Source organism: Typopeltis vanoorti, chromosome 4 (assembly GCF_054136105.1).
Source record: "Typopeltis vanoorti isolate ZY-2024b chromosome 4, IOZ_Tvanoo_1.0, whole genome shotgun sequence".
Classification (NCBI taxonomy): Eukaryota; Metazoa; Arthropoda; class Arachnida; order Uropygi; family Thelyphonidae; genus Typopeltis; species Typopeltis vanoorti.
In genome coordinates, this window is record NC_143552.1 from 141,570,564 (window position 1) to 141,591,179 (window position 20,616).

The following is a 20,616-nucleotide window of genomic DNA, read 5'->3' on the forward strand; positions in this document are numbered from 1 at the left end:
AGTCATTAGACTCATCGAGGGAGGCCCCAAATCATATTCATCACAACTATTCGACATTCTTACAGTATCTATCATACCTCGCCTTAAACTCATTCACTGTAACAGCATCCACCACAGACTCAGGGAGCGCATTCCACTCATTCACTACTCTAAAAGTAAACAACCCAGCTCTAACAACTTTACTAACCACACTTTTGCCCAGTTTCCATGGATGTCCCCTAGTCCTCCCACAACCAGCCCTGTTCTCAAAAATATCTTCTGAATTAATTTTATAGAAACCCTTCAGTAATTTACGAGTCTTGCACTTGGTCAAGTTCCTAAAGAGTGGAAGGAGGGCAAGATTGTGCCACTTCATAAAGGAGGTGATCGAACTCAAGCATCAAACTATAGGCCTATCTGTGTGTCAGGTGTTGTGGTTAAGTTGTTGGAGAAGCTTGTGAGAACTAGGATCCAGAGTTGGGTTGACAACAATGGTATAATTTTTGATGGACAGCATGGATTTGCTAAAGGGAGGTCATGTTTTAGTAATCTACTTACTTATTACAATAAAGTGACTGCTTCCTTGGACAGAGGAGAAGGATACACAGTAATATACTTGGATTTCGCAAAAGCTTTTGATAGAGTACCTCATGATAAGTTGACAGTCAAACTAGAGCAGATGGGGTTGGATATTAGATTCGTGCATTGGATTGGAGGCTGGCTATCTGATAGGTATCAACAAGTTGTGTATGGGGGTGCGATATCCAGGAAAAGGAAAGTCACTAGTGGAGTGCCTCAGGGGTCTGTTTTAGGGCCATTACTATTTAACTTATATATTAATGATATTGGTGAAGATTTGGATGGAGATATTCAGTTGTTTGCAGATGATGCAAAGTTGGGACGAACCATAAAGAGTAGTGAAGATGTTGTGGCCTTGCAAGAAGACTTGAATAAATTGAGTGATTGGGCAAGCAAATGGGGATGTGAGTTCAATGTTGCAAAATGTAAGGTTTTAAAATTTGGAAAACAAAGATGGGATGCAGAATTTATGCTTGGTGAGAATATATTGTTGGAAGTAGAGGAAATAAGAGATCTGGGGGTGATAGTGGATAAGGATCTAAAATTTAGGGGACACATCGCCAAAATTGTGAAGACAACACAAAGACTTCTGGGAATGATGCGGAGGACGCTGACATGTAGAAGTAGGGAGATACTTGTTCCAATGTATAAGGCTTTGATTAGGCCACACTTGGACTATTGTGCCCAGATTTGGTCACCAGGTTTTCAGAAGGATGAAGAGATGTTGGAAAGGGTCCAAAGGCGAATGACTAAGGTAGTTTCTGACCTCTGGAATGTTGAGTATGAGGAAAGATTGAAAAGATGTAATTTACAGAGTCTCGTGGAGAGAAGGAAGAGGGGAGATATGATAGAGACCTACAAGTTGGTAAGGGGTTGTTATAGGATCAATGGTGGAGAAGTTCTACAGAGAATAGTGGGAGATCAGGGGAGAACCAGAGGTCATCCCTGGAAACTGTATAAGGAGGGTGTGAGTAAGGGAGTGAGAGGCAGGTTTTTTTCGTGCAGAGTTGTGAGTGATTGGAATGCCCTGCCTGAGAGCGTGGTGTCTGCAAGTAGTTTGAATGTGTTTAAGACACGGTATGATGAGATGTGTGTGTAAGATAAAAGGCCCTCCTAGATGAGTCTTTGACTCCATGAGGTCTTGTTTTAATAATAATAATAATAATAATTTGAATATCTTAATCATATCTCCCCTCCTCCGCCTATCAACCAATTTTTGCAACCCACAAATCCTCAACCTGTTCTCATACGGTTCATTCCACAGACCTGCTATCATCTTGGTCACTCGCCTCTGGATCCTCTCCACCTCCTCCCCATCAAAAAGAAACCTAGGTGACCAAATCTGAGCACAGTAGTCGAGATGGGGTCTTATCAAGGCTCGATACAGAGGAACAATAACCTGCTTGTCGCTGCTTGTCAACGTATTCTTCAGCAACCAAGTGATTTGATGAGCTGATTTGGCCACTTTTGCAATGTGTCCCCTAAATTTCAATTCCTTATCCACCAACACTCCTAAATCTCGTGCCTCATCAATTTCCTGGAGCACGGTTCCACCAATGCAGTAAACTGCCTCCAATCTTTTCACCCCAAAATACATAACCTTACATTTTGCCACATTAAATTGACATCCATTCTCCTTAGCCCAGACCTCCAATCTATCCAAATCATCCTGCAAAATTTTGACGTCATCTGCATTCACTATTGCCCTACCCAACTTCTCATCATCCGCAAACAAATGAACTGTTCCTCTCAGATCTTTTATTATATCATTAATGAACAAATTAAACAGCAGTGGTCCAAGAACAGATCCTTGTGGCACACCACTAGTCACAGGCCGTCTTGTGGACTCTACTCCTGAGTAAACCACTCTCTGATATCTCTCCGTCAACCACCCTCCTATCCATCTCACCAACCCTATGTCCATTCCCATATGCTGCAATTTACTGATTAGAATTCCATGTGGTATCCTGTCAAAGGCCTTAGCAAGGTCCAGTAGAATCACTGTAAACCCATTACCCTTATCCAGCTCAGCCGTCACTGTGTTATAATACGTGAGCAAGTTACTGAGACATGACCTACCCTTCACAAAACCATGCTGTCCCCGATACAGTATCCCATTTTCTTCTATCCAATCTTGTATTTTCCTCTTGACTATTTTCTCTAAGACCTTGATAATGATTCCTGTTATGCTGATTGGCCGGTAATTTTCAACAGCAGCCTTGGAACCACCTTTGTGCAGTGGAACTATTTTCCCCTCTTTCCACCCCCTTGGGACTGACCCAGACCCGAGACTCAAATTAAACAAAATGGTCAAGGGTACTGACAATACTTTGGCCGCTTCACGTACGACACGAGCTGGTATACCATCCAATCCCACAGATGTATTGACATTGAGGTTCTGTAATAGACTAGTTACCTCTACTTCATTCATCACAATTCCAGTATAAGCTGTTGGTTCTTCCATTCCTGCAAAGTCACCACCTGGATGATATACTCTTGCAAAGTGCTCGCTCAGTAATTCCACAATATCGACTGATTCGGTTACCTCCCTACCCTCAGCATTTTTTATGATCATTCTACCATGAGCATTTTTCCTTTTACTTGCAACATATTGAAAAAACTGTTTGGGATTCTCTTTAGCCTGCGTGGCCAATTTCCTTTCGTAATCTGCTTTTGCTTTTCTTACCACCCTTGTTACCATCCTGGCCTGAGCTTTATGCTGTTCCTGCGCCTGATGGTCACCCTTCTCCTTAAATTCCCTCCACAATTGTTTCTTTTTTTGCAGCTCAAGCTTAATAGTGTTATTCATCCATTTAACCCCTACTTGATTTATTATTCGGACTCTTAGTATACAGTCAACCATTGCCTCCTGCAAGCAGTTCTTAACCACCTCCCATGCACTATCAACATCCAGCCCTTGCAGTTTTACATACCATGGCATTGAGCCAAGCACACACCTAAGCTTGTCATACTTACCAGCTCGGTAATTCCACATGTACCCTTTCTTAATTGTAAATTCGACTCCTTTAGCCACCTCCCAAGTCATGACCTTATGGTCACTCTCACCAATTGGTGGCAACATGGTCATGTTCGTTACAGCCACATTCTCAGTTGCAATTACTAGGTCCAGCACTCTCTGCCCCCTGGTATTTTCCAATACATGTTGCCGTAGATAGTTGTCCCTTAATAACCGCATAAAATCCAATTCCTTCCTCCCATGGAAGGAATTGGATTTTATGCGGTTATTAAGGGACAACTATCAGAGAGGGCAATAAGGATTTTATTGCCCTCTCCTCTTTCCAGTCAATGTTACCATAATTGAAATCACCCATAATAATTACCCTCCTTCCACTCATTTCTTCTATTTGCTTATGCATACTATCCCCACCATCCACTCCATCACCCGGTCTTTAGCAGCACCCAATTGTATATTTTGTTCTGCTAGATTCTATCTCACACCAAACAGCCTCAAATGTGCTTTTTTCCCCATCCTGCAGTTCAACTTCTATACTCCTTGGCTGAAGCTCATCAGCTATCATCAATAACACTCCTCCCCCCTTTTTATTCACCCTGTCACTCCTGAACACGCTATACCCGTCGCATTCAATCCCACTAGCTTTATTATTATTATTATTTTATTATTATTATTATTAAACAAGACCTCATGGAGTCAAAGACTCATCTAGGAGGTCCTTTTATCTCACACACATCTCATCATACCGGGTCTTAAACACATTCAAACTCCTTGCAGACACCACACTCTCAGGCAAGGCATTCCAATCATTCACAACTCTGCACGAAAAAAACCTGCCTCTCACTCCCCTACTCACACCCTCTTTATACAGTTTCCAGGGATGACCTCTGGTTCTCCCCTGATCTCCCACTATTCGCTGTAGAACTTCTCCACCATTGATCCTATAGCAACCCCTTACCAACTTGTAGGTCTCTATCATATCTCCCCTCTTCCTTCTCTCCACTAGTCTCTGCAAATTACATCTTTTCAATCTTTCCTCATACTCGACATTCCAGAGGTCAGAAACTACCTTAGTCAGTCGCCTTTGGACCCTTTCCAACATCTCCTCATCCTTCTGAAAACCAGGTGACCAAATCTGGGCACAATAGTCCATGTGTGGCCTAATCAAAGCCTTATACAATGGAACAAGAATCTCCCTACTTCTACACGTCAGTGTCCTCCTCATCATTCCCAGAAGTCTTTGTGTTGTCTTCACAATTTTGGCGATGTGACCCCTAAATTTTAGATCCTTATCCACTATCACTCCCAGATCTCTTATTTCCTCTACTTCCAACAATATATTCTTACCAAGCATAAATTCTGCATCCCATCTTTGTTTTCCAAATTTTAAAACCTTACATTTTGCAACATTGAACTCACACCCCCATTTGCTTGCCCAATCACTCAATTTATTCAAGTCTTCTTGCAAGGCCACAACATCTTCACTACTCTTTATGGTTCTTCCCAACTTTGCATCATCTGCAAACAACTGAATATCTCCATCCAAATCTTCGCCAATATCATTAATATACAAGTTAAATAGTAATGGCCCTAAAACAGATCCCTGAGGCACTCCACTAGTGACTTTCCTTTTCCTGGATATTGCACCCCCATACACAACTTGTTGATACCTATCAGATAGCCAGTCTCCAATCCAATGCACTAATCTAATATCCAACCCCATCTGCTCTAGTTTGACTGTCAACTTATCATGAGGCACTCTATCAAAAGCTTTTGCGAAATCCAAGTATATTACTGTGTATCCTTCTCCTCTGTCCAAGGAAGCAGTCACTTTATTGTAATAAGTAAGTAGATTACTAAAACACGACCTCCCTTTAGCAAATCCATGCTGTCCATCAAAGATTATACCATTGTTGTCAACCCAACTCTGGATTCTAGCTCTCACAAGCTTCTCCAACAACTTAACCACAACACCCGACACACAGATAGGCCTATAGTTTGATGCTTGAGTTCGATCACCTCCTTTATGAAGTGGCACAATCTTGCCCTCCTTCCACTCTTTAGGGACTTGACCAAGTGCAAGACTCGTATTAAAAAAATATGTCAAGGCAGGTGTCAACTCTCTGGCACATTCCTTCAGAATACGTGGTGATATATTATCAAGTCCCACAGCCTTATTTACATCTAGTTTACTCAACTCCCCAAACACCTCTTGCTCACTTACAGTCAGTCTCTCCTCCCCATCATCAACTGCTCTTAATCTCTCCATGAAGTCACATTCACAAGATTGAAAGATCTTTATGAACTGCTCATTAAGTATCTCCACCACACATTCTGCAACAGCTGTCTTTATACCATTTCCTCCAATCAATGTCATCCTTCCATAATCATTCTTTCTTTTGCTGGCTACATATCGAAAGAACTCCCTAGGATTCTTTTTAGCTTCATTAGCTAACTGCTGTTCATACCTCTCTTTAGCTACTCTCACCAACCAAGTCACTCTCCTTGCCTGGTCTTTGTAGAACTCATGAAATTGGTTACTTCCACTTCTCTTATGCTGCCTCCACAATGCCCTTTTTCTCTGTATTGCATGCTTAATCTCTTTATTCATCCATCTCACACCTAACTTATTTAACCTTCTCACCCGTGGTATACATTTAGACATTGCATCCACTAAATATTTTTTGAAAATCCCCCAAGCTGCATTGATCTCTTTTCCAGCTAACTCCTCATTCCATGCTACACCTGCAAGCTGTCTCCTGAGCTCTTCATAATCACCCCCCTTGTAGTTCCACATATACCCTTTTTTCACAGGGGTCCTTGCACTGCTGGTAACCACCCAAGTAATCACCTCATGGTCACTTTCACCAATTGGTGGATGATTTGATACCTCATTGATAATTACATCCTCCGATGAGATGACCAAATTCAAGACCCTTAATCCTCTTGTGCCCTCTGTTACATACTGTCTGAGGTAGTTATCCCTCAAAAACTCAAGAAACTCATTTTCTTTACTTCCAGTTGCTATCTCTTCATTCCAGTCTATATTGCCATAATTAAAATCACCCATAATGATCACCCTTTTCTTATTTGCTTGGCTTATTTGACTATACATTTCACTATCACCACCATCCACATTACCAGGTCTATAACAACATCCCACCAAGTATTTGATTCTATTCACCTCTATCTCACACCATACTGCCTCAAAACCACTGGCCCCATTTCCCCCTTGCATCTCTACCTTGTATGGACATAACTCTTTCTCTATCATCAATAGCACTCCCCCTCCCTTTTTACCCCTTCTATCCTCACGAAACACATCATACCTTTCCATCTCTATTCCTGTCAGGATGTCATCCTCATCTAACCATGTCTCACTTATTCCGACAATCTCTGGGTGCACAGACGCAATTAGTGCAACCATTTCATCCGCCTTGTTTCTTATACTTCTAGCATTGGTATACAAACACAACAACTCATTTCTGGATCTACAGCTAGTTCCACTGATACCACTCACTCGATGTGATCTCTCCATGCTGGACTGGGGCCATTTCCCTTTCTGCTTCTTCATTTTAGAACCCTTTGCAATTCCATCTGTTTCCTTTTGATCCCTGATCATCCCATTACTTTCCTGCCTACACATTCTCTCACCTCCTCTTGGAGCATCCACCTTTCTCACGCTGTGTATCCCTGTCCACCCTGAGCCTCCCCGTTTCCCTGCTCCTCTTGCACACCCATTCTCTCATTATCTATACTCATACCACTCACTTCCACATTCATTTCCACTCCTTCAATCTCTCCTGTCTTACTCTCCTGCTCTTCCACATCACTCCCCTCTTGATCTGATTCATTCTCTCTATTCACTTCTCTACCTTCCAGCAGCAGTCTCTCCAAGCGACTCACACCATAACCACTCAAATGCAGTCCATCGCTCCCATACAGCTCACTTCGTCCCTCAAACTCATTCCACACATTAACAAACTGTACTCCCATCTCCTCACACATTTCAGCCAGAATATCATTCATAATCCTTGCTCTCCGCCTCATTTCACCACAATCATACCTAGGCAACACACTGACCACCCTTCCTGTCACACTATTCTCCTTTATCTTTCCAAGCAGTCTCCTGACATTCATTTTGACATGCTCTTTGTTCTCTCTCAAATCATTTGTTCCAATTAATACAATTAACTCTTTTGCTCGTTCCCGCCTCATGTTCAATGCCTCAATCACTCTACTCATTTTACCGCCTGGAAAACATACCTTGTGCATTTTATCCTCTAGCACACCTTTAATAATGGAGTCGCCATACAACGCCACTCGCTCATCTTTTGTTAACTCTTTCATGCCATCATGATTTATTTTAATAGTTTTGACCTGCATTCTCTTAATTTCATTCCGCATCCATTTCATTTCTTGCTTCATCCAATCCAATTCACCTTCTGAACCTCGCGACACATTCACTCTATCATTAAATCTTTCTAACTTTCTAACTCTCGACCCTCTCTTCTCACTTTCCCTCTCATTCATCCTTCTTTGTTTCCGTACTTTCGGTCCAACATACGTCCAACTTTCACTGTCATTCTTCTCACTTTCACTCTCACATATCTTTCTTTGTTTCCGTACTTAAAAAAAAACTTCCGTCGAGGCGGATTTGAACCACCGACCTATGGATTACTAAATTCCCTAACTACAGTCCACCGCTCTGCCAACTGAGCTACCGACGGAGATTAATTTATTTAATTAATTTATCATCTATTAATTAATTAATTAATTTATCATCTTCTGTCAGCCATGTTTCACTAATACCGACAACCTGTGGCCTGGAAGTGCCAACCGTGGGCAAAAACTCTTCCTTCTTGTTCCTAATATTCCTGGCATTAGTGTACATGAATCGCAGAAGCCCATTTGTCCCATCCCTACTTTGATTCCTTATACTAACTATCCCATTCTGATTTGTTGTCCGTCGTACTCGCCCGGGCATAATATACTCATTCATACACTTAACTGCCCCCCCCCCTAAAGTCTGCATATCTACTCCCCCCTCTTAATAAATCTAGTTTCCCTGAGTCTGTACATCCACTTCCACATCATTCATCAACACTCTTTCAAGTCTCCGTACACCAACTCCATTCAAATGTAACCCATCCATCTTATATAAGTCCTTTCGCCCATCGAACTCATTCCACACATCCACAAATTCCACACCACTCTCCATGCATAACCCACGCATAAAGTCATTGGCAATTATGGCCCTCCTTCTAAACACTTCGCTGTCATACCACAGTAAGATACTCACCATCCTAACTCTCTCACTCTTCTCTTTTGCTACCTCAAACAACTCCCTCACATCCTCTATCATTTCCATTTTGTCCTCTTTCAAATCATTCATTCCTGCCACGATTATCATCTCTTTCACCCTCTGTTTTTGCAGTCGAATAGATTCGCTGACATCCCTTATGTTCGCACCCGGCTGGTACGACTTCGTTAAACTCTCAATTATTACGCATCTTAATAGCGAATCCCCATACAGCACTCACTCCTTCATTTTATTGACGTTTCCGAACATTCTATTATTTGCCGTCACAGACTTCCGCTGGTTATTTGTCGGTACGTTCAACACACATTTTTCCATGCGCTCCAGTTGTCTTTTAGCTCTGTGTATCGCACCATTCAAACGAGCAATTTCGCTACTCGCATTTATCTCACCATTTTCATTATCGATCAAATCATCCATTCTGTCTGTGTTTCTACCTTCATTTACACTTTCAGCGACGCTCTCACACCTATCTGGCACTACCACGCAATTCTCTAGCACACCGCCATTTTCTACATGCTGACTATCGTTAACGATTGAGAAAGTCATTGTAAATTGCTGTCATTCACACCTACTTTCTACACATTATTGCATGCCCTCACTACCGAAACTCCAGTTGCCTTCTCTTTGTTCACTACCAATCTTGTATAATATCCTATCATCATCAGTTGTATCATCTTTCTCTACACGCTTCCCTACCATCAACCCACTTGCTTCCATTGCTACATTCATGATCTCCCACTCTGCCATTTGCCTGCTACTGATGTTGAAAGAAGCATGTTGTATATTCACATTCTCATCTCAATTAAACCTCGCTGTATACATATCTTAAACATCTCCCCAAGCATACGTATTGCATTCACAGCACCTTACCATTTAAAAAAAAAATCTACACCACGCATGTTCATCTTTCATACTGACCTAAATCTCTCTCTTTCTCTCACAGACAGAGAGAGAGAGAGAGAGAGATGCAGCTATCACACAACAAAAGTTAATTCACAAACTGTTCATATCCCCACACAACAAATGTAAAATTTTAACTCATCTCTCCACATGTCTCTGAGTGATTGCTCTACCACCTGACAGCAAATTTTTTTGATGATGTCACTTAAGAGGATAAAATTATTAACATCTGACTTCTATGGAGTCAGAGACTCATCATGGGAGATACACATTATTGTACACAAAGTCCATCTACTATGCCTTAAAATAATTCAGCATGTCTACATTCAGGAAATCCATTCCACTCACCGGCCACTCTCTATAGAAAGAACCTGCTTCTCATTCCTTTGCTCATAACCTCCTTATACAGTTTCCAAAAATGGCCTCTTTTTCTCCCCTCTTCTCCCATTCTATGAAAATTTTTTTTCTACATTAACTTGATATCCACCCTTTACCAACTTAAATGTCTCAATCATATCTCCTCTTTTCCTCCTATTCACATGATTTTGCAAATTATATTTTTTCAATCTGTTTACATACTCCACATTCCAAAGATCAATTACCACCTGTGTGAGTCTTCTCTTCTAACATATCCCTGCTCAAAACATATCTTAATGAATTGCTTGTTAAATATTTTAAGTACATCTTCTGCAGTGGTTACTAGTCTGTCATTTACATCAACTTATATTCTCTGATAATCATTCTTTCTCATCTGAAATGTATATAAAAAAAAAAAAATGGGATTTTCCTGATTAGCTAATTGCTGCTCATGCTGTACTTTTGAATTCTTTACAAGGCAAGTTGCCTTTCTACTCCACTCTTTATATTTCTTATATAATTTCAAGCTTCCATGCTGGTGCTTCAAGTTATCTCCAGATCATTTTGTGATTGTTAGCCTTTTAGTTCCATATCTGCTTTCCTTGAAGTTCTCATATGACCAATCACTACCCATTGAACACTTCCTATTTGCTCTTGCCATCTGGAGGCATATTGGATACCTCATTTACAGTATCTTTTGATGAAATGATTAAATTCCAGACTCCTGATTCTCATATATCCTCTGTTATGTACTGCCTAAGATAGTGATCTCTCAACAACTTGAGTAATTTGTTTTCCTTGCTCCTAGATGCCATCTATTTATTCTAATTTGCATTGCACTACTTATGTGTATTTTTGGTTAATATTCATTATATTCAAATACAAACTTATTTATTAATTACTGACAATTTACGAAAAACAAAACTACATTAGAGCCTACCAGTTTCGCCAGCAAACTGTCTGGCTTTTTCAAGGCGTTTACGGAGACATGAAAACTAGTAAATGCAAATTGAAAGGAACATAAAAAAACGTTGTAAACCAACTAGTAGCTAAGGTTACACGTTCACATGACAGAGAGGACTTATTGTTCTTATTCATTATCATGCATGCGTGTTTGTTGTAAACGTGTAATGTGATTACTGGCTAGCTGTAGTTCAGATTGATTTAGAGAGAGGATCAGGTTTTTCCACGAACTGTTTAGGATTGCACCCTGATTTCTGTTGAGGTTTCCACCGGTTATTAACACTATTGTGGCTTCCTTGAATAAACAGTGTCTGTAGTCTTGATCCAGATATGGCATGGAGTTGTTTTGCCACTCTATCGTGTGGTTAGATGTACAGAAATGATGTGCTAAGCCGGAAGAGATACTTCTATTGTGCTTTACATCACCAACATGTTCTTTTTGTCTGATTTCTAAACTCCGTGAAGTTTGTCCGATGTAGGCAAGACCACAAGAGCAAGGAATGTAATATACGCCTGGATATTTGTAGAAAGGCACCTTATCTTTTGGGGATCCTAAAACTTGTCTGATGTTGGTGGTTGGTTTGAAGACCACTCTGATGTTGTAGGCTCTTAGTATTCTGGCTATTTGATAAGAAATTGGCTTGATGAAAGGGATCATTACAGTAGAAATGTGCTGGGAGCGTGATTCTTCTTGTCTGGGGTTGTCACCGTATAGATATTTTTTGATGATGTTTTGTGGATATCCATTTTGTGATAATGTGTTGGCTATTAGTGAGAGTTCAGTCTGTGTATCCTCCTCTTCTGATATAAACTTTCTGGCCCTATATTTCAACATGTGGATAATGCTCAGTTTGTGTGTCTTGTGATGGTTTGAAGTATAATGAAGATATCTTCCAGTATCTGTGGGCTTTCTGTAAATAGATAATTTGACACTATTTGATTGTTTCTTTATCAAGATGTCTAAAAAATGCAGTTGGTTGTTGTTTTCCACTTCCAGAGTGAATTTTATCCTGTTATGTATTGAGTTGATTTTATCCACAAACGATTTTAGATTTTCTAAGCTGTCTTGCCATATAATGAAGAGATCGTCAACATATCTCCACCATGTAGATGGTCTAGGGGAGATTGTGGAGAGAATTTCTTTTTCAAGTTTTTCCATGAAAAGGTCTGCACAAGATGCTGATAGTGTGCTTCCCATTGCTAGGCCTTCTAATTGTTGGTATATGGTGTTGTTAACCTTGAAGAAATTAGATTGAAGGCAGTGTCTGAACATCTGTGTGATGTCTAGAGGAAAGAGATCTTGGATGATGTTTATTATTACCTATTCTACTGGTACATTGGTGAAAAGGGATACAACATCTAGACTGGCTAGCATGTCTAGATGTTGGATCTAGAAGTATCTCTTCCGGCTTAGCACATCATTTCTGTACATCTAACCACACAGTAGAGTGGCAAAACAGCTCCATGCCATATCTGGATCATGACTACAGACATCGTTTATTCAAGGAAGCCACAATAGTGTTAATAACTAGTGGAAACCTCAACAGAAATCAGGGTGCAATCCTAAAAAGTTTGTGGAAAAACCTGATCCTCTCTCTCTAAATCAATCTGAACTACAGCTAGCCAGTAATCACATTACACATTTACAACAAACACGCATGCGTGATAATGAATAAGAACAATAAGTCCTCTCTGTCATGCGAACGTGTAACCTTAGCTACTAGTTGGTTTACAACGTTTTTTTACGTTCCTTTCAATTTGCATTTACTAGTTTTAATATCTCCGTAAACGCCTTGAAAAAGCCAGACAGTTTGCTGGCGAAACTGGTAGGCTCTAATGTAGTTTTGTTTTTTGTAAATGGTCAGTAATTAATAAATAAGTTTGTATTTGAATTATATAAACGACCAAATATGTTTAGTTTAAACAGTTTAATTCATTATATTCATTAAAAATATCTCTAGAAAGAAAATGTTACAAATATTGTTTTGCTTACTGTGCTCTGTAACTTCTTATGGCTCTACAGCCCAAATGAGCCTTGGCCTACTGGATTTGTTGCCTCCAGACTTGTCTCCAAAACTTTACTTCTCGAGTTTGGATATTGTAATATGATGTTGATATCTCGACAAATGGTGTCTATCTTGTTTGTTTTTCCTTTTGGTCTCTTACCAAAAATTTTACTGTTTACTGTCATCTTAGGAATACTGTCCTTTTCCATATGGAAAACACTTGCCCACCATAACATTTTTAACTTGATTATATTAGAAATCATGGGTTTTTTATAAAGTTGATATAATTCATGGTTGTATCTGACGCTCCAGAGATCATTCTCATTCACTGGCCAAATATTTTTCTAAGGATTTTCCTTTAAAAATCTGAAATCAATTCTTCACCTTTTGCTGTAAATATTCAGATTTCACATCCATAGGTAACAACTGGACAAATTATTGATTTATATATTTTTTGTCTTCCACTGAATATCTTTTGAACTTGAGTACATATGAAAGAGAATAAAAAGCCTGATTACTTCTGTAATCAAGTATGTATAATACATGCTCTTATAATATAATTGTTTATGTAAGTCTTTATTCCTAAGAATGCCTTCTTTGCATATCAAGAACCAAAAATTTACTGGTTCAAAAGACCTAGTTTTGAATCCTCTTAAGGATATGAGGAACTCTTTATTTAGCTCTTATCAACTGAAACAGCAGTTGACAGATCCAAGACAGAAGCGATAGCAGTAACTTATTGTTCAAACAATATTAAAGAGAAAATTTTGACGAAGACTATATTATAGCTGATTAGGTTACAAACAAACCAAGCAGTTTCAAGCTACTATTCAATAACAAGCATTATTATAATCAGATGTTAATGGAGTTAAGAGACTTTTTACTTATTATGAATCGCTCTTACAAACGTTTGTGAACCTATCATACATTTAGTATTGAGGTGGAGGTTGAGGAGACAAGAGACTTTGGAGTGGTAGCAGACAAGGATCTGATATTCAGAGGTCATATTGTATAAGTCATCACATCAAATTATTGCAACGATGCAGAGGAACTTGACATGCAGAAATAAAGAATTTCTGGTTCCATTGTATAAAGCCTTGATAAGCCATCACATGGATTGTTGTGTACAGATGTGGTTATCTGGTTTACATGGTGATGATGATATATATTGGAAATGTCTAGAGAAGACTGGCTAAAGTGATAACTGGCCTTTGGAATGGGTGATATGATGAGATTAAGGGAATGTAGTGTGAAAAGCCTTCTGAATAGGAGGAAGAGAAGGGATATGATTGAGACATTTAAGTTGGTAAAGGGTTGTTACCAGGTTAATGTGGAGGAAATTTTTCATAGAATGGAAGAAGGGGAGAGAACAAGAGGACATTTCTGGGAGCTCTGTAAGAAGGATGTGAGCATCAGCATAAGGAATAGGTTCTTTACATGGAGAGTGGTTGGTAAGTGGAAAGCATCATCTGACATTGTGGTGAATGCAGATACATTGAATAAGTTTAAAACATGGTTGATGGGCTTTGTGTCTAACAGTGTGTACTTCTCATGATGAATCTTTTGACTCCATGGAGATCTAATGTTAATAATAACAGCAAACTGAATCTACTCACTGTTGTGAAAAATATGTTTAAAAACATTATTTTCTATTCTAAGAAAATTGCCAGTGAGTAAAAATACAAACTTTTTATTTTAAAAAAATAAATTAAAAAAAATTAAACATCAACTTTTCAAATCTTTAGTTTCACTGTGCAAATGTTTGTTCTCCTTGGCTTGATTTAAGAATGAATTTTTTTTCCAAAATTCTTGACTCGAGACACATTAAATTAAAGTTTTTTTACTCTGTCCTCAAAATATTGAGCATAATTTTTTTGCAACTGAAATATAATACTTTCAGAAATATTAATGTTATTTATTTAAGGATGCTGGCAGCTGCATTGCTACATTACCTCGCCATCCAAAGTCTTCACGGTTTTCATTCCATACAGTGGTGTTCAAAAAAGGTCCAGGACAAAAAAGTTTAGGATTTAGTATAGTGGGTGGAAGAGATTCTCCAAAGGGTGAACTTGGCATTTATGTTAAAACTATATTTCCCACTGGTCAGGCAGCTGAGACAGGAAGATTAAAGGAAGGTAAATGTTTTAATTTTTTTTTTTTTTTTTTTTTTGTTGTTTGTATGTTTGTATTGCAAATGTATTGATATTTGAATATTGAAACTCAGTTCAGGAAGAAAAAACAAAACAAGACTTGAATTTAGCAGTACTCAGAAAGATCTCTCACCAAAAAAATTAGTTAACACAGTAGAATGGTCTTATGAGGAGATATATTACACTTATAAACAAAACACATTGCAATCAGAAAAATATTAGGTTTATTGTTCACACTTTTTTATCTTCACAATTAGGCTGTTGACTCTACATTAAATTGCCTCAGTGTTCCATAATTCACAACTCGCCTGCTTTTGTACATGTAAATTGCATGCATTACAGGAAGGATCCTTCCCAAAATGCTGACAATATTATGTAATACAATATCAGAAGAATGAGGAATAACATGGGATTAATAATGATGCTAATGCACTAATCTGTCCAAAAAAAATTGGTCTTTTGAAAGGTTATGTAGGAATAACACTGACAGGATGTGTGGTAGATATTTTTAGAAAGGACATATATGAAGAATAGTGCTGACATGTAGCTAATGATTATTATTATCATACCTCCCATGAGTCAAGACTCATCATGGGAGGCCAATATTCTCAGGTAGTGCAGTCCACCCACTGGCCATGCAAAGCACCTGCTGCAAAGTGTAAGCCTACTTTGCAGCAGGTGCTTTGCATGGCTAACTAATTCAAGATAACTAATTCAAGACCACACCCTCTTTAAACAGCATCTAGGATGGCCTCTTCTACCCTTGTTTGCCTATCCTCTATGAAAAATCTCCTCCACATTAATCTGGTAACAGTCCCTCAACAACTTATGTTTCAATCAAAATCCCCTCTCCTATTCACAAGGCCCTGTTCCATTTTCTCATATTCCATTTTCCAATGATTCAACACTAAGTGAATCTTCTCTAGACTTCAAGATTTCCTCATCCCCTTGAAAACCAGGTGACTAGATCTGTTTACAGTATTCTAGAGGAAACTGTAACATCTTTGCTTCTATATGTTAAAGTGTGCTTCATCGTTGCCATAATATATTGTGATATCCTCACAGTTTTAGCAATGTGATCCCTAAACTTCAAGTCTCTTTCCACCACTACTGAGATCTATATCTTTCAAAATTTTTTCCATTAATTCTATATCCTACATTCCATTCCTGCCTACTGAATTTCAAGACCATACACTTTGCAACACTGAACCAATAGCTTCGTTCACTTGCCCATTCACATAATTCACATAATCAGTTTACTAGAGGGCTACACGGTGTGTGTTGTTTGCAGAGAGCTCCCGAAAAGATAAGTATTATTTTAAGAAAAAATTGGCAATATTGATTTAATCTTAATGTAGTATTGTTTGTTTTTGGTAACTTGGTCTGTCTGTGTGATTTTTGGTGTGATTTCTGCTCTATTTAAACTAGTAGTTTAAAGATACGATTGATAGTGTAGTACATGGCGGCAATGCGATGAAAAACAATGACGACTAAAACTTCACCGTCTTTGTTCAAAAACTTTAATGTAAGGGAATTCGTCCAGTGTAACATGTGTGGCATGTATGCTTTTCCGAAAGAGTCTGGATAGATAATGATAGTGGTGGGAGACTGTGCCAAAAATGTAAGGAAAGTGAGGAATTGAAGTGTGTGTCAGGTCGTGAGATAGTTGTTGTAGAAGAAAGCCAGAATGTGAGAGAAAATAGTGGTTTGATAGTCAATTGTGATTTTGTTCAAGATAGCAATGAGAGCAGTGATGAAAGAGAGAGTGAAGGTAATTATAAAGAGAGAGAAAATGGTTTGAATGATAAAAAAAATGAGAAATTAGCTGTAATGAGTGAGATCACACAGTTACGCAGAGTAATACATAGGGCGAAGCGACAGTTGGAGCGACTACAAAACTCTTTCCCGAATGCCTTGGCTAATGGAAATAAGCAAGTGAAAGGAAAAATAAGCGTATGACTGGGAGTGTTTCAGAAATGAAGGAAAGAGTGTTGTACGGTGACTCGTTAGTAAGAGGTGATAGATGAGAGTTTGACTAAATCGTTCTTACCGGGTGTGAAAATAAGGATGTAAGTGAGAGTATTAGAGCACAAAAGCAGAGGGTGAAAGAAATAATAGTCGTAGCCGGCACGAATGATTTGAAAGGAGATAAACTTGATATGGGAGAGGACTTAAAGGAACTATTAGAGGTAGCGAAAGAAACGAGTGATAGAGTTAGGATAGTGAGTCTATTGCCGCGGTATGACAGAGAGGAGTTTAGAAGGAGGGCCATAATCGCAAATGACTTTATGCACAGGTTATGCAGACGGCGTGGTGTGGAATTTGTGGACGTGTGGAGTGAGTTTGATGGGCAAAAGGATTTGTACAAGATGGATGGCTTACATTTGAATGGATTTGACGTGCGAAGACTGGAAAAAGTGTTGCTGAGTGAAGTGAGAGTGGATGTGCAAAATCAGGGAAACTAGAACTATTAGGGAGGGGAGGAAGTGGATATACAGACATCAGTGAGGCAGTTGAGTGTAAGAATGTATATAATGAGCCCGAGCCAGTACGAAGGACAGGAAATCTGAATGGGATAGTTAGTATAACGCATCAAGATAGGGATGGGACAAATGGACCACTGCATTTCATGTATACTAATGCCAGGAGTATTAAGAACAAGAAGGAAGAATTTTTGGCCTTGGTTGGCTCTTCCTGGCCACAGGTTATTGGCATTAGTGAAACATGGCTAACAGAGATGATATAGTTAGTAGAATAGAATGTGTAGGGTATAGTGTGTTCAGGAGGGACAGAGAGAATAAAATGGGGGAGTGTTATTGATGATAGCTGATGAACTGCAGCCAAGGAGAATAGAAGTTGTATTGCAGGATAGTGAAAAGAGTTCATTTGAGGCTATTTGGTGTGAGATTGAGGCTAATGGAACAAAATGTACAGTTGGGTGCTGCTATAGACCAAGTGATGGAATAGATGGTGGAGATACTATGCATAGACAAATTGATTAAATGAATGGAAGGAGGGTAATTATTATGGGGGATTTCAACTATGGTGACATTGATTGGAAGGAGGAGAGGACACATGTGAGGAAGAAACTGGATTTTATTCAGTTACTAAAGGATAACTATCTGAGACAGCATGTAATGGAAAATACTAGGGGTTCGAGAGTGCTTGACCTAGTAATAGCATTTGAGAATTTGACTGTAATGAATATGACCATGTTGCCATCTATTGGTGAGAGTGATCATAGGGTCTTGACCTGGGAGGTGGCTAAATGTGTGAAATTTTCAATTAAGACAGGGTACATGTGGAATTACCGTGCTGGCAAGTGTGATATGGCAAGCTTAGGAGATTGCTCGGTTCAGTACTATGGCATGTAAAACTGCAAGGGCTGGATGTTGATAGGGCATGGGAAGAGGTCAAGGAGCATTTGCAGGAGGTTATATCTAGAGTCCGAATAGTAAATCAAGTAGGGGTTAAATGGATGAATAACACCATTAAACTTGAGTTGCAAAAAAAGAAACAACTGTGGAAGGAATTTAAGGAGAAAGGTGACCTGCAGGCACATGACCGGTATAAAGCACAGGCCAGAAGGGTAACGAGTGTGGTAAGAAAAGCAAAAGCAGATTATGAAAGGAAATTAGCCATGCAAGCTAAAGAGAATCCCAAACAGTTCTTTCAATATGCTGCAAGTAAAAGAAAAACTGTACACAGTAGAATGATTTTAAGGAATGCAGATGGTAGGGAGGTCACTGAATCAGTCGATATAGTGTAATTAATGAGTGAGCACTTTGCAAGAGTATGTCATCCAGGTGGTGACATTGAAGGAATGAAGGAACCATTAGTTTATATGGGAATTGTGGTGAATGAAGTAGAGGTGAATAGTCTATTACAGAACCTTAATGTGAATACATCTGTGGAATTGGATGGTATACTGGCACGGGTCTTGCATGAAGCAGCTAAAGAATTATCAGTGCCCTTTACCATGTTGTTTAATCTGAGTCTCGGGTCTGGTTTAGTCCCGAAGGTGTGGAAACAGGGGGAAAATAGTTCCACTGCATAAAGGAGGTTCCAAGACTACTGTTGTAAATTACCGACTGATCAGCATATCAAGAATCGTTGTCAAGGTCTTGGAGAAAGTAGTCAAGGGAAAAATACAGGAATGGATTGATAAAAATGAGATACTGTACGGGGGACAGCATGGCTTTGTGAAGGGTAGATCATGCCTCAGTAACTTGCTCAAGTTATAACACGGTGACGGCTGAACTGGATTAGGGTAATGGGTTTACAGTGATACTGCTGGACCTGGCAAAGGTATTTGACAGGATACCACATGGAATTCTAATCTGTAAACTACAACATATGGGAATGGATATAGGGTTGGTGAGATGGATAGGTGGGTGGTTGATGGCGAGATACCAGAGAGTAGTTTACTCAGGAGTTGAGTCCAAAAGATGGACTGTGACTAGTGGTGTGCCGCAGGGTTCTGTTCTTGGACCACTGCTGTTTAATTTGTTCATTAACGATATAGGGAAGGAACTGAGAGGAACGGTTCATTTGTTCGCTGATGATGCAAAGTTGGGTAGGGCAGTAGTGAATGCAGAAGATGTCAAAATTTTGCAGGATGATTTGGATAGATTGGAGGTTTGGGCTAAGGAGAATGAATGTCAATTTAATGTGGCAAAATGTAAGGTTATGCATTTTGGGGTGAAAAGATTAGCAGCAGTATATCACGTTGGTGAACTGTACTCCAGGAGATAGATGAGGCCAGGGACTTGGGAGTGTTGGTGGATAGGGAGTTGAAGTTTAGGGGGAACATTGCAAAAGTGGCTAAATCAGCTCAACAAATCACTTGGATGCTGAAGAATACTTTGATGAGCAGAGATAAGCAAGTTATTGTTCCTCTGTATCGAGCCTTGATAACACCCCATCTCCATTATGGTGCCCAGATCTGGTCACCTAGGTTTCTTCTTTATGGGGAGGAGGTTGAGAGGATCCAGAGACGAGTGACCAAGATGATAGCAGGTCTATTTAATGAACCTTATGAAAACAGGTTGAAGATTTGTGGGTTGCAGAAATTGGTTGATAGACAGAAAAGAGGAGATATGATTGAGACATTCAAATTGCTGAAGAGTTTCTATAGGATTAATTCAGAGGATATTTATGCGAACAGGACTGGTGGTGGGAGAACTAGGGGACATCCATGGAAGCTGGGCAAAAGTGTGGTTGGTAAGGGTGTAAGAGCTGGGTTTTTTACTTTTACAGTGTTGAATGAGTGGAATAAGCTGCCAGAGTCTGTTGTGGGTACCATGACTGTGAATGAGTTCAAGGCGAGGTATGATAGATACTGTGTGAATGTTGAATAGTTGTTCTTGACATTATGTTAGTGCC

The 20,616-nt window shown here is 39.4% G+C and overlaps 1 non-coding gene across 1 annotated transcript; it reads right to left on the reverse strand.

Annotated features, from left to right (window-relative positions):
* Positions 1-8,174: 8,174 nt before the first annotated feature.
* On the reverse strand, positions 8,175-8,262 carry TRNAY-GUA (transfer RNA tyrosine (anticodon GUA)). Its single transcript is given in 2 exon segments — positions 8,175-8,210; positions 8,226-8,262. It is a non-coding gene; the product is annotated as a tRNA-Tyr (tRNA).
* Positions 8,263-20,616: the final 12,354 nt, after the last annotated feature.